Source organism: Mus caroli, chromosome 1, assembly GCF_900094665.2.
Source record: "Mus caroli chromosome 1, CAROLI_EIJ_v1.1, whole genome shotgun sequence".
Classification (NCBI taxonomy): Eukaryota; Metazoa; Chordata; class Mammalia; order Rodentia; family Muridae; genus Mus; species Mus caroli.
In genome coordinates, this window is record NC_034570.1 from 148,325,247 (window position 1) to 148,326,470 (window position 1,224).

Below are 1,224 nucleotides of genomic sequence, written 5' to 3' on the forward strand. Positions count from 1 at the left end.
AATAAGCGTGTGTGTGTGTGTGTGTGTGTGTGTGTGTGTGTGTGTGTGTGTGTGTATGTGTGTGTTTCTGTGTATTCCTCACAACAGAACAGAATTGCATACACTAATGCCCCAGTACCATTTCTCTGAAGTTAGTTTGTGGCCTTCATTCAAACTTCAGAACTAATCTTCGCTTTGGATTCTACAGCCAGGAAGAAAACTCACAGGGCTAAGTTTGGGAAAAAAAAAAAAAAAAGAGGAAATCAAATTTGGAGCTTTCGGCATTTGTAATGTAGGCTGACCCAGAATAGATCTGTAAGAGGATTAGAATGCAGTACGAGGCGATTGCTATCCCAAAGCTTATATGTGGTTCTGTGTTTCCTAGAGTCAGAGGCTCTATATTTGTACTCTTGCTCTGCAATGCCAAGAACAGGGTAGATGCTCAATAAATATGATATCACTGTGGGAAGTATTTGTTGGACATGCTAGAGAGCTTTCACAGTTTCCATATGCCTTGGTGGGCTAACATGTTAACTGAGATGTGAGGAGAGGAGGAGGTAGGTGCAGTGTGCCAGATGAGCCTCTGAGATCATTCCAGGTAGTGGAGCTTATCAGAGCTGCCTGTGAGGCAGGGCCGGCTCAGCTCTCTCCTCCAGAGGCTGAGCTTCTGGGTGCTGGGCACTGGTTCCTGGAGTATCCCCTCTGAGAGTGGAACGATTCACAATTTCATTTGGTCTCCCATGTCTTTTCCACACCCTTCTCTTTCCTGTCTATGCCAGAGTAACACAGACACCACTCACTTCAGGTCACACAATATTGTGTTAGAAAAGCAATTAAAATGACTGGACACATGTTAGATGTTAAAAACCAAGCCAAACCAAACCAAACCAAACCAAACCAAGCCAAGCCAAGCCAAACCAAACCAAACCAAACCAAACCAAACCAAACCAAACCAAACCAAACCAAACCAAACCAAACTAAACCAAGACAAATTTATTTATTTTTTAATAATTTGAGCTCACTCTAGGCTGAAGACCACAAATGGGGAAAGCAAACGAGGATCACGTCTTTATCCAGCTGTCTTTTTTTTTTTTTTTTTTTTTTGCCAACCCAGCATTTCTCACCTCCTGCCACATTCTACCTGGCTGTTGGGGTCTTACAAGGAAAATCACATACTCTGGTTTGCACATGATGGCCCAGTGTTGGTTGCCTGGGCCTCGTTATTCATGATTCTTCTATGTATCA